This window comes from Argiope bruennichi, chromosome 1, assembly GCF_947563725.1.
Source record: "Argiope bruennichi chromosome 1, qqArgBrue1.1, whole genome shotgun sequence".
Taxonomy (NCBI): Eukaryota; Metazoa; Arthropoda; class Arachnida; order Araneae; family Araneidae; genus Argiope; species Argiope bruennichi.
Genome location: NC_079151.1, coordinates 37,953,108 through 37,967,345, shown reverse-complemented (window position 1 = coordinate 37,967,345; position 14,238 = coordinate 37,953,108). Strand labels below are relative to the sequence as shown.

General features: G+C 28.8%; 1 protein-coding gene across 3 annotated transcripts in view; it reads right to left on the bottom strand.

Moving 5' to 3' along the window:
* Window positions 1–14,238, bottom strand: part of LOC129964282 (LIM domain only protein 3-like) — a 145,383-nt gene that overhangs the window by 97,473 nt on the left and 33,672 nt on the right. Inside the window, exon 1 of one of the 3 annotated variants that reach the window (XM_056079053.1) lies at window positions 8,811–9,063. The exons of 1 other annotated variant lie outside the window; for it this stretch is intronic. The gene's annotated coding sequence lies outside the window, so the exon portion shown is untranslated. Of the gene's footprint in view, window positions 1–8,609; window positions 8,761–8,810; window positions 9,064–14,238 lie in introns of those variants that run through there. One more of the 3 variants, XM_056079060.1, reaches the window with a different exon arrangement.

Here is a 14,238-nt window from a genome sequence, read left to right as displayed (position 1 = left end):
TGTTAGTCTAAAGCTTTTGAGATTATTAAAGTTCGTGACAAACTTAAGCCGACAGTAAGAGCAACGGTATCACAGGTTAATGATGTAATATTCGTTTTTAGCATCTCAGAATTATAAAGAAATTCATTGAAATGACAAAATTTTGTGCTTAAATTTAGAGTTACATTACACATAAAACTAGTTTATAAACCTAATATTAGTACTAGTTCTACTAGTATAAACTAAAACTAAACATAATACTAGTACTAGATCCCCTAGTATAAACTGAAATTAAACATAATACTATTTCTACTAATATTTAAAATTGAATATAATGAATTTTATCGATCAGATTTAATATATCAAGATAATCTTCTGGATATTTAAACAAAAAAATTATATCGCAACTTTTCTAATACTATGAATTAGTATTTTCATAGATAAGATTTATTATAAATCGATGAATTAAAAAAATTAGTATTTCAAAAAAATCATAAACAGATTATTTTAAGAGAGTTGTTAACAATAAAGTTAATACTGAGATTTTCAACATCCGAAACGGTAAAAATTAGCTTTTTTTTAATCTATAAATTGCAGAAATTTTTTGCGAAAGGCTTTCTTAAATTAGCTGAAGAATTGGGACAGTAATTAGAAATTGCATTAAAGCAAAAGCAATAAATCATCGAATAACATATTTAATGCACATTTATTGCTGTGTGCAAGGTCCAAGATAAAAGTTTCCAACGCTAAAAGAAAAAATATTAGTGTATTGTATCCAGAAATCAAAAAATTCCTGGAAAAATAATTTCTAAGGTTAACTGCAAAGTTCAAACAACTAATTTAGAAGATGCATTAAAGCAAAACAAACATCAACAAAAGCAAAACAAATTCATCGTGAATTTTGAAGTGGATAAAGACATTAACATTTTTTCTCTCTGTTTTTCCACTTGATTAAAGCATATCGACTTTCTCACCATAAGAACAATCGTTCATCCGTTCCAGCCTATTTTAAGTGGATTATATGTGAATCATCTTCAGATAAAACAATAAATCCCACCCAAATCCTACCTTGCATAGGAACCAGTGCGTTCTGCCGTCACAGTGTCTGTATGATAATTATTACAAATGAAGCAGTACACTTGTGAATGTTCAACTATCTTGGGCATTGAGGAAATAAAGCCTGTCTTCCCATGACTAAGTTTAGAGGGAAGTCTTTGTTTCGTCTCTATGCGCTTCGGTGGCATTTTCCACAGTTGGTCATGAGGATGGATGTTCAACAATAGCAAACATTTATTTATCCCTGGCTCGTATATTCCGCATGCTTTTGTTGTTAGAATTGATGAAATGCAAAATAAATCCCGAGTATTTATTGCAGGGTGGAAAATTACTTGATAGGACGGAAAGTAAGCTCAGGACGGCAGAAATTTTTATAGCTAAAAATAAAAGAAAGATGAGTTTTATCTGTTACGAAAGATAAATAAATCCATCCAAATGGCGTAATAGCTTCCGCTGAGAATTTCCAGTTGGTGGAGCTCGTTTCATTTTTATACGTCATGATTCGAATATATCAGAATATTTTAGGTAATCTGTGACTGTCAAATATAAGAATATGGGAAATAACCGACAAAGATGATTGATTTATTTTTTAGGATATATATAAATATAAAGTCACATTCAAAATAATATTATCTGATATTTAATTTTTTAGTAGATTATTAAATTTGAAGACAAGAGAGAAATTAGATTGATTTCTAGAAGTGAAGTAGAATAACTAGTGGGAGTGGTCTCTCCGAAATTTTCTCGCATACTCTCTAATAAACTTGTCATGCGCGAGAACTCTTTATATGTATTGGCGTACAATACTTACGAAATATTAAACTTTGGAATGAATTTGGCATTTTACCTGGATCTATCGTGTCATCTTGGTGAATTATTTGGCGATTAATATTTTGTCATGCCAGAGAATTCCTTACATGGCATTGGCATACAATAGTTACGAAATATTAATCTTTGGCATGAATTTGGCATTTTAACTGGATCTGTCATGTCACCCTTGGTGAATTATTTGGTGATTAATAATCTATCATGCCAGAGAATTCCTTACATGGCATTGGCATACAATAGTTATGAAATATTAATCTTTGGCGTGAATTTAGCATTTCTACTAGATTTGTTGTGTCATCCTTGGTAAATTATTTGACGATTAAACTTTGGCATGCGTTAAAAGTATCAAAAAAATCTAATTTATGTTTTAGAAATGTTTTTCGCAACCGACTGAAATAAATATTTGACACAAACCCGCACATGTAATCACAAAAATTCCATAGCGAATTTGATATATTTAAGTCATTGCGTTTTTAATTTATCGCGTTTACATTTTTCTGAAAGTAACCGACAGCCAGTCAACCCTTAGTTGGATTTGGCGCAAAATTTGATAGTGTCTACACTACATATGTTAAATCTGTGCACCCAATTTTATCTATATAGCTCTTTTCGTTTTGTAATTATCGAGTTGCCGGCGGGCTGGCCTAGGGGTAGCGCGTCTTCCCCGTGATCTAGGCGTTCCGGGTTCGAGTCCTGGTTCGGGCATGGTTGTTCTCTTCCCTGTGTTCTCTGTGAGATGCATGAATGAACCCCCCTGTAAAAAAGGGTTGTGCAAGCGAGTGTGTGTGTGTGTGCTATCTTCATTTGAACTAGAAGTCAGACTTCTGCCCTCGGGTGCTCAGGGGTCTTTACCTTCAGGAGCTACTGCGCAAAAATTTGGCTTAAAGTAGTCACAAGGCAAAAAAAAAAAAAATATCGAGTTAGTTTATATTTGAACAACCGGACAGACGAGCTTTTTCTGAATAGATTTGACACAAAATTTGATAGAAATCTGAAAGTTTGGCTTAAAGACCGTGTACCAAATTTCAACTATCTAACTCAAAGCGTTTTTGAGTTACCTTTGTCACGGACAGACACGCAAATTGATGGACATTTTCTACAAATGTGTTTTTCGAACTAAGGGAGGCCTAAAAAAATGAAGATTCGTCAAAATCTTGGGTTCGAATTATTTGACGGATAATATAATTCCTCTATACTACGTATATGGGAAAGTAAAAAAAAAAAATCGTGTTTTCTTATTTATAATCAATTATATTTTAATCTGCCGGCGTCCTGGCATAGGGGTAGCGCGTCTTCCCCGTGATCTGGGCGTCCCGGGTTCGAGTCCCGGTTTGGGCATGGTTGTTCTTCCTGTTCTATCTGTGAGATGAGTGAATGTGCCCTCCTGTAAAAAGGGGTTGTGCAAGCGAATGAGTGATGCGTGAGTAGCAAAGTCGTACTCTTGGCCCTAGTTCGCGCTGCTATAAAAAATAAGAGACACTCCCCTCAGGCTTAAATCGCTGTCTTCGTAACAGCGGGCTTGTCAGTGGCAAGTGCCATAAGAAACAACAACAACAATATTTTAATCTAAATATTTTAAATTGAATTATATTTTTCATAAGTAGAGTAACTCTACGAGCCATTTGCATTAAAATTATACCTTTATTAACTAATTAATTTCATGATGCTGAAAATAAAATCTTTGACTTTTTTTTTTTTGCTGTTTTTTCATTAACATTCTCTAAAGGAAAAAAAATTAAAAACTACTCAAGATCCTAAATAAGAAAGCATTGATCACATAGACTAAGGGTTCTTCTACAATACATTCCTACCATTGCAGATAAAATCACTAATCATTTTTGAGACTTACGAAAACATTAAAGCTTATTTGAATTGTATTAGTAAGCAAAGCAATAAAAAAATTCATATTCACTAACACCATTTCCTTGAAAAAATATTTTAAATGATCAAGTTTAATAATAAGGATTATCATAAAAATATACTTAATTTTCTTCTATAAATATATTTTTTAGAAAACAAAATTTTCGTTTACTGGTTGGAAAACAAAATCCTTTTTGTAGCAAAAATATGCATACCTGTAGCAAAAACCTAAAAGGCCCTCATATTTATGATATATTAACCTCTACACTGTTTTCACAATCAAATTAAATGACACCTCTGTCATATTAATGTTTTAATTTACTGATTCAAGTAATTGTCGAGTCCATAAAATATTTGAGGTTTTCTAGATTATGTGAAATATTTTAAAGGATTATAAAGTCTTTGAATGATTTAATTTCAACTTGTAACTTTGAGAGGCAATATTTAAATGCACGGGCACGACGATTAAGGGGTTAAAGTTTACATATCCCAGGTATCACTAATACATAATAAGAGAACAAATATACTTTCATTATTTCTAAATATACACTAAAGAAATTTTAATGACACTTAACAAGACAAATAAGAAGTTTAATTTGATATTATGATTCTCAATCAAATTACTTAACCAATTACATTTATTTTATCATAAAGGTCATTTCCAATCTTTAATTCAATGACAAACGGTGCTAATTCATTTAGGCAAATTTTGCTAGTGGAATTTAAGATTTATTCAGAGGTTTTCCTTCAATATCATCTGTGCTTTTCTAAGCTCCCCTAATTAACTTGTATTTGTCTAACCGTAAATTTAAGCTAAAATCAAACAGCTGATAAAAATTTGACACGCATGTGTTGAATATAAATTAATTGCTTCATCAACAGATGGGATTCAGCATTTTTCATTTACTAAGCCATTTCAGCATTTATCATTAATACTTCATATGTCTGATTCAGCGAATTTTTTTGAACTTTAGTCCATGATTAAAAGCAAATATTTGAATGAAGCTGACTTTTTATTTATTTAAAACTAATCAGGAAAACAATCTTAGTGTAATAAAAAATGAATGCAATTAATTTTCAAATAGCAATTTCATGCAGATTTTTCCAATTAATACCTGGCTGAATTTGAATTAAGGAAAATATTAAGTAGGTAAATATAAATGTTTTATCAAATTCTACGTCACTTTATAGGGCTGAAATAATTGACTCCGGCGCGTTTTATTGCACAAGAATATTTGTGCAAGAGAGCTATTATTTGTTTTGAATATCGATGCTGCTTTCATAATTTAATCAAAAATAGTGAAAAAAATTCAATGGAAATTTAGCTGCTAAGATTTTTAATAAGAGATAAAGATCATTTAAAGAAATCCAATCTTTCGGCAAATTTAAAGGATTTTCTATTAAAATTGTGCGCTAGCATTTATTGTACAAAATTTATGCATTTTAATAAAAACGAATTTGATAAGCAAATTAAAAATTAAAATAAATCCACAAGTTAATGTAATAATATTGCCATTTGTTTTACTAAAAAAATACTAATTAATATATTTCTTAATGATAAAAAAAAGTTGAAATATTTAAAATTAATGCATTAAAGATTCTTTTTTTGGCAGCAGTCCCTAAAATAAATTAATTATTCAATTTCAGCTACATCGCCAAACGCTATCACTGATCATTTGTCTTCCCTTTCGAGTTTAGAAAACGTTTTTGATTCATCAGATACAAAGTACGAATTTTTAAAAAAAGCTATTTTGGAAAATGTTAACTTTGTGAAAACCGACTTAAATGCAGACAATTAATAAATATCATTAATTTTTCAGCATAATCTTGAATGAAATGACACATTTTTATTTGAGATTATACGTTCTGCTTCCACAATTAAAAATAATTCTTTAATAAAAGAATTCTTAAATTTATTGCTATGTTTTGTCTTTCTGAATGTGTCATAACTTTGTTATGTAATACTGACACATAATGCATGTGAAATAAAGTATATTTTATATCTTTCATCTTATTTGAGGCAATTACAAAATTGATGTTATTTAAAATTAATATATTTAGCGCTTGAATGAGCATGCAAACATTACCTCACTTCATTTTTATGGAAAATATTATTCTGAGTATTGATGTCAACTGATTTGAGACTTAGAATATTTCAATGGTTTCTCTTTGCAAGCTATAGGAAAATAACTCGCAAAACAAATTATTACAAAATATTAGAATTGATAAAATAAGAAGAAACTGTAGAAAATAACAAAATAATTTCATTATCAAATTCAAACAGAAAGAGAACAAAAATATCGTCGTTTATTGCAATCAATTCTGTATAATTCATTTTAAAAATATTCTATCCTAATTTTCATTTCGATCTCACTTGAAAATTTGCCAGTATGGCATTCATATTGATAATAATAAGCTTAGAATAAAGAATAAAAGCACACCAATATTCCTAACAAAAGCTATGTAGAAATAAAAATCGATTAATTAAATTGCTAACCCATTCTGAAACTATTTTGGGGATATTTGAGAAGAGATAATATAATTATTTTGAGCCATGATCGGATGGCATTGCGGTGTCTTAGCTGGCAGAATCATTACTAACGCAACACTAAAAGAAGCACAGTTAGCACAGTTACATTAGACCTTCATAGAAATTGTAGTATAAAAAAATAAATTTATATACACTGAAAATTATATCAAAAGTTTACATATATGTAAAAAAATATATAAAACATTATCGTCTATTTTCACGACTACGTGGTTGAATCGCCTAGTGTTTAATCATGAGTAGTTAAAGAGGCCTCATCATACCTGCAGTAATCAAATTCCAACACCATGCTAACATCAGGTTATTTACCAGCTCATCAACAAACACTTTCTATTTCGATGCAATAAGGTTACGCAAACGTAACCCTCCACATCCCTAACCTCCAACCCTAATGCTCGCCTCAACCACCAAGCCATTCTATAAGCTTTTTCTGCTTCTTTTCAATAAAATGAGGAATTCCAACCAATTTAATCAACTCCAGTTCATCTATAAATTTATTTACCCATTTTCTCACAGAGATGACCCAAAGCGCATTTTGTGGGTGCTCCCCCAGTATCGCAATTACGCTCTCAATCTGTCCTCGGGCGCGGGGGCGGGGGAGTGTTCCCATAACTCAGACGAAGAGTGTGCTCACCTGTGAAAGCCACTCGCCGCCCATTTCCAACACCGATCCCGACTCCGGCGTCGATACTTGGCGACGGAATCCTATCGCCAGGAAAAAGCTCTTCGCTGAATTAGATTCCCGCGCTTTTTCGCGATTCATTTTATTCCACGAACACAAGTTGACGAAATAAATGGAAATGTTGCACTGAAAGAGTTGTGATTTTTCAAGCCACAGAGAAAGTTTTGTTTCTTCAAGAAAAGGGGAACTGAAAGAAGTTTGTAGTTGATTGAATTCGAAATGGAAACCCAGTTTCCTCAAATTGAAATGCGATTTCTGAACGATTAATTTTGCCAATTTAATTAATATTTATTTTTTTATCATCTTTTGACAACACAAACTAAATATGATTGGGAAATTGCCTAGAAATCTTAAGAAACGGTTAAATATTATTTAAAAAAAATAAAATGTAATATTTTTAGGCTTTTATTCAACATCGTTTTCAAAAATTTAAAAAAAAAAAAAAAATCAGCAGCAGATGTCAGTTTTTGAATTGAAGATTTGAAAATAATAAGATCAATAAAACATACAACAAAAAGAAACATAACAATAACTAAATTCTATTATAAAAACAAAGTAAATTTATAATTCTAAATACTTCTGACAGTTCTGTATGTATATTATATATATATATATATATATATATATATATATATATATATATATATATATATATATATATATATATATATATATTGTAACTGCTTTTTTATCCTTATTTGTTACACCCAAAAAATTAATGATATTTCAAGAGTTCAAAATATATTTTATGGTAAAAAAATTAAAATACAAATTTTAAAGATAACAAATGATATATTCGAATATAATTTGTCTCATTTCAGTATTTTATTTTTAAAATTAAATTGCATATTTTCACTAACAATATGTATGAATTTTATTTAAACATTATTATAATATAAAGAAAAAAAATATTCATTTATTATTACCATCGCTTTAATAACAAAAAAATCATTTTACAAATCCATTCATTCACTTTCTTCGCTGAGCAAAAAGTGAAATAGATCCATTATGATTTTTTCAAAATATGTTTAAATTAAAAAATTATTATTCTATAAAATTAAACTATTGATTATTTATTTATTTTTATATAGTATAGCATATTTAAGCTCATGACAAAAGCACGTCACCTTATCTCAAAACGTAAAAATAAAAACACTAAACGCAAAAATAAAAACGAAAGTAAAAATTCCCACTTCAGTTTATCTCTGATAATTAATATGACATTCATATCAGAAAAGATCTAACTGTAAAATTAAAAATCACATCTATTATTTTGTTAGACGTGAAAGTAGCATATTTTTAAAATTAAAAGAAAGCAACAAAATCTCAGATATTAACAAGTATGCCAAAATGTAAATTAAATCCTACATGATTTCAGAACTAAGCATCAAGAAATAATAAAAGAATTAAGATCGAAAGAGGAAAAGAACATGAAAGATAGCGAAATTTGGAATGTAAACAAATAATTCCAAATGTAAACTAAATGATATAGAACATAAAGGCTAAATATTACAAATTAGAATTTGAAACTAAGATATAAATTCTAGAGATAACGAAATTCAGAATATAAACAAATATGCCCAAGTGTAAACTAAACAATGTAAGATCTCAGAGGTCAATGTCACAAAATAAAAAATCTAAATAATAAAAACTCACTTCCGAATTTCAAAGAATCGTTTGGTAAACACGTAAAGAAATGCACAAAACACATCAAAACTTGACATCCAACATTGGAAATGAATCTATAGCAATGCCATACGGCGAACTGCAAGAAAGCAGCCTTACAACAACAGCCGCATCAGCTAGCTCGCCGTAGTGACCAGTGGGTAAGCGGTCAAACATGAAAGGAAACCTTACCTTGCACTCCTCTCTTTCTTTCTCCACAGAATTCTCCTGCTTCTAAATTCTTAGTGACGTCAATAATAATACTCGGGAACTCATGAGTTATTCAGTAGTGGTACAATGCAGTTTCTGAAGCTGTTGTATTGTGGTGTTAGTTAGCACGAAGTTGTGGAACTAATCGAGAGAGATATTAGTAGGTCGCCTGCTTTGGAAAAACAACATCCCAAGCAGTGTTCTTCCGTTCTCTGGTTGGCTGCGATCCGCGTGTTCCGTACAGCGCTACCAGCGGCGGAATACTGCGTTTTTGGAACAGGGTTGCCAAGGAGAAAACGCCACAACTCGCCAATTAGAAAAGCCAAATGTGCGCCAAATGGGAGAAGAGTTTTAGTTTCTCTAGCGAAGTTTATAGTTGGATTACGAATTATTCTGAATTATTGAAAGAGGCTTTTAATTTTTATTGTTGGCCCTATTTCTTCGTCATTTCCGATCCTATTTAGTTTCCGTTTATTTCTATAAGCTCGTTTGTATATTTATTTATTAATTTTTTCTACTAATATTTTGTACTCACTGACCAAATGGAAAATATTTTATAAAAATTGCTGTCCTATGAATTAAAAAGAAATTTATACTTTCTAAAATCATTTTTGTAAATATTTTACTTGGTCGATTATAGATATTTATTTGTATTTTGAAGTTATCTATAATTTTTCAAGAGTATTGCATTAACTGATTCAATAAATCTGATTCAATTTGTTTGATAGCTTTCATCGAAAAATAAACACCTAAATACAACTGTTTAAGTTTCAAATAATTTTTAGCAAGGTATTAGTAATTGTAAGCAATATTATTTTGATTTTGCATATTTAAAAATATTAAATGAAATTTTACAATATCTTTGACATTAATAGCTTATTAATAGTTTGATAAATGTTTATTATTTATATTACTGGAAACTGAAAAGAATAACTATAAGTATATTAAAACATATAATACAATACTATATATAAAATCTAAAAAAATGATTCTATAAATCGTACAATAAACGCACGAAAATAAACCTTAAAATTGAAATTCCAATGCAATTCCGAAGAAAACTCTATCTACATTATATTGTTCATATTTTTGAAAGATAACCTATGGGATTGTGGAGTTACTACATGGTTAACGCTTCAACCCTTTCCATATAGCACCCAACTGCATTTTTTTTTTCACGATGTGTTGAATTGTTACATCTCTTTCTTCCAACAGTAGACTCAAAAATCGAAATTAAACATCTTGATTGATTTATAATTTTCTAATGTAAACATTTTGAATAAAATGAAAGAAAATAAATAAAGTGGAAGAAAGTGAAAAAAGAAGTAAGAAAAGTGATTAACAAAAAATAAGTGATAAAATAAGGAAAGTTTCTAGTGATAATATTTTTAGGTTCAGCGAAAAAGAAAAAAAAATGATGTTTTCTAACTTTGATATTTCAATGTTTATTGCGTGAATTCGCCTTTAATGATATTGTGAAAACTTGCCATTTCAATTTATTCTTTTCGCATCAAATAGCAAGCAAAAGGTTCTTTATTTTTGACGAAATCACACATAATAATTTTAAATTACTAATTATTAAATTGATTATAATATGAATTTTAATTTCATAAACACAATTATAATTTGAATATATGCGAAAAATATATCATTTGCTAATATACTGTGCAAGATATTTAAAAATTCTAAAAACATGTTTCACTGAATTTGGTAACGATATATGATAACCTTTTTTTACCAATCGCAATATTCAAAAATTGTAACTGTTAATCTCATCAATTCTTCTATGCATAGAAGTAATATTTCATTGTTTTATTAAAATCTAATTATATGGGTACTTTCAAATATATGATGTTATAGATAGGTTTAAACGCGCTTGACATTTATGAAAAAATTCAAATATTTAATAATAGTTCGTCTTATTTTTTAAATCGTAACAATATAAATCGATCATTTAATATAATATAATAATTAGATATAGATATCTATAAAGATTTATCAAAAACACAATTACTTGATTATTATATAGCATGGACAAATAACAGTGAAATATTCCATTTATAATAACAAAAAAAATATATAAAATCTTAACAGTAATTCATCTTAATGTTTTACAACATAAAACAACCTTTTTAATTGAACAACTAAAAAGGGTGTCCCAAAATGAAGGTAAGATTTGAATTTGCCACTATTCGTGCAGTAAAGTGTTGACATCACTATTAAAACAACCATTTCACACCGGATAGTTTGTTAGTAAAGATGGAACGTTACAAGATTGAACAACGCGTTTTCATTATTGAATAATATTTCAAAAGTAATTAAAGTCTGGAGGCTATAGTTAGAAAATTTTAGCATTGTCCCTTTATATCTAGCGATTTCTTTTTATGCAGCTATTTGAAGTCAAATGTCTATGCCATGAAGCCCGCATGCATTGAAGGAGAAAATACAACGCTGCATCAATGAAATTCAGCCACATTTATCCAAAATGGCCATGGAAAATTTCGACAAAATAGTGAGTATGTGCCAGTTAAGCAGTGGAGGCCATTTGCCCTGTATGTTATTCCATACATAATTCCATGCTGTGTACTTTACAATTCAATAAAAATATAACAATCGAAAGAAAAAAATGTGGTTTTAATTTAATTTAAATCTTGCGTTAACATGTTGTCCTATTGTGTGACTCTCCATTTTTACTAACCCTAAAAGTATCAGCTGTCAAAGGGTTTTTTTAATAGGGTTGTCAACACTTTACTGCACGAATGGTGGCAAATTCAAACCTTGCGTTAATTTTGAGACGCCCTTTATATATGCACAAATATTTACTATATGCTCAAGTACTGTTTAACCTATGCAAAAAATATTGAAATAAACCCTTTATTAATATTTATCATAAGAATACAAATTTGACCAGTTTATAGAAGCAAGAATTATTGAACAAAATTATAGTCTTCAAAGTTTGAAGTAAAAATATCAAACAATAGAAACCAAAAGCAAGAAGCATAATCGATAACGAATAAAGCTTGAATACAAAAGAATCTAAGAAATCTAATGAAAGCAGGAAAATGTTTATGTAAAGTATAATAATTGCAGAATTAAATAAACATCATAATGAATAACAGAACAGAAAGAATAAAATACAGACTACTGCAAGATAAGCTATAAATATAGCTTATTCAATAATAGAATAACTGCTTCAGAAATTTCCCCCTTTCGGTCACTACTAATATATAGATATTGTATATTAAATCATGAATATATCAGATTAATAGATGGCATACCAATCACGAAAGGTATAAAAATAAAAGGGATGAAAATATTAGCAATGCAAGAAAATACTAAAGTAAATATATCTTCTACGTCTACATTTATGAATTATTCAATGAATTCTGTATTACTGTTATTACATTTAAGAGAGTAAAAAATATTTGCTCAGCGTTTAGAATTATACTGGATTAACACTAATTTACACTAGATCAGTACTCTCCCTGTCTTACGAAATAGGGTTTTAAGATGGCAGAATTTTACTTTGTATCCATATAACCTTGAAATAGGGTATGGAGATTTCCACTATACTTTCCTTTTCGTTATTTAAAAGCTCATTTTTATTAAAAAATGAATTTGAATAAATGATGCTAAATGGCTTCTTCAAGTTAATTTCATTGCTCGTATTCAATATGGCCATAATAATTCATGCAGTTTCAATGGTAAATTAGGCTTAGTTTTAAAAAAAAAACATGTTCTAATTTTCATATAGTAATATTTTTATACACATTAAGAAAATTAAGTGCTTGTTTTAACGTTTTATTTAGTAATAATTCACTTTAAAAAGTTTGAATTGATTTTTCAATAGGCAAAAATATAAAAAAATAGAATAATAGTTTTAATCAAAATTGTTTTTGGTTTCTTTACTTAATTATATGTTTTCAGTTCTAAACAATAATTTATTTCGAAAATTTATAACATCTTATCTCATTTTATTGAAAAATGCTCTTCCAAAATTTCAAAGTATTTATTTTTGAGCATTTATCGCTCGTTTTGTAGTTCCTTTGTCATGAAAAATGGAGAATTTATTTTGAATCAAAAAACGAAAATTAATTAAAGCAATTCAGTGAATGCTTCATTAACACTATTAATCTTTTTTTAAAAACATTCTGGATTACGTATTGATAAATGTGATTTTATTTTTCTGTATTGAATTTCAGATAATGCTGTGAGGTATATGCTAAATTTTTAGAAATTCAATTTAGAAAAATTCAGCTTAATATCTACGCCAATTAAATTATAATATAAATATATACCAATTTGTATTTGCAAAAATTCATCGCATTTTTAACTAAAGCGTCTCAAAATTATGCAACATTTTACAGTTTAAAAATAATTCGAAAATAATTGATACTCTTCTAATAAAGCGAAAATATTGAAATTTTCAGAAGAGATATATCTAAAGCCTCTAACAAAAAAGCAAACTGAACACTATTCTGTGTTTTCTTCAAAATAATGCATAACGGTTAACTGTGATCGTAAAATTAAACTAAGCATTACTTTTTTATTTCAATAATCGCAAGATCATTGTAATTGGTGAAGCTTAACGGTCATGTGTATTGATGATATAATGTAAAAGGAAAATGAACTTTCTCATCCCTATCATCCATGAATACTTTGTAACGTCCATTTCTACCATGGCATTGAACATCAATCTAAATGTTCATAAAGTGCCAAAATTCAAATTAAAAAATTCTCTATCTTTCCAGAAGTTAAAATACTAAAAATGTAATTCATGGCGCATTTAATTCTGAGAATTTAATTCAAATAAAGGATTTTTACTAAGAATTTAACTTGCCAAATGAGCTTCAGTATATATCGCTACATCTTCAACAAAAGCAATTCGAACTAAAGGATTATAATTAGTAAGTTATTTTGGCGGAATGAACTTCAAAACGTAATGCAAAATTTTGCTCTATGTCAGGTCATAATTTCTACTATTTGTCCACTATTGTTTTTTTATCCTCTGAATTTCCTGCATTCTGTTACAGTGTTATAAATGCAATATCTAACAAAACATCAGCAGATTTGTGCATAATCAAAAACGGCTTTTGTTTTCCGTTGTTTTCTAAAAAATGCACTGTTATGACACTCGTCATACAGAATGTGGTCTCTTATCATTGTCCAATAATTAAGTTACAAATAAATAGAAAAATACATATAATTCCAAATGGAAAATTCTGTTAAATGTTGAAAAAATTATACTATCAAATTTTTACGAATTCTAATTATTATATGGCCCCTCAGTCGTACCAGTCATATTCTGTTAAAAACTTATCGATATTCTAAAACATGCAATTATCAAATTACTGTCCTCGGGTGACTAAAATTATCGAATTTGAAATTGTTTAATCTAAATAAAAGTTGT